Below are 252 nucleotides of genomic sequence, written 5' to 3' on the forward strand. Positions count from 1 at the left end.
TTATTCCGTGTATGTTTTTTTCTCATTGCAATAATCTTAATAATTTTCCAAACTTCAATGTTGGGAAATAATTTGTTGCTCCTTTGTGATTTTTGATCTTTGATCTTGTTGTAAAAAAAATCCAATATAACATGCTCTAAGCAAAATTTTGTGTACTTGAACCTAAACATATGAGTTCATACATTTTTTTTTAAATCTGTCTCCCCCTACCTCTTAGGGAAATAATTAAATGTTCAGTTACCACAATGCTCT

This window comes from Penaeus monodon, chromosome 27, assembly GCF_015228065.2.
Source record: "Penaeus monodon isolate SGIC_2016 chromosome 27, NSTDA_Pmon_1, whole genome shotgun sequence".
NCBI lineage: Eukaryota > Metazoa > Arthropoda > Malacostraca > Decapoda > Penaeidae > Penaeus > Penaeus monodon.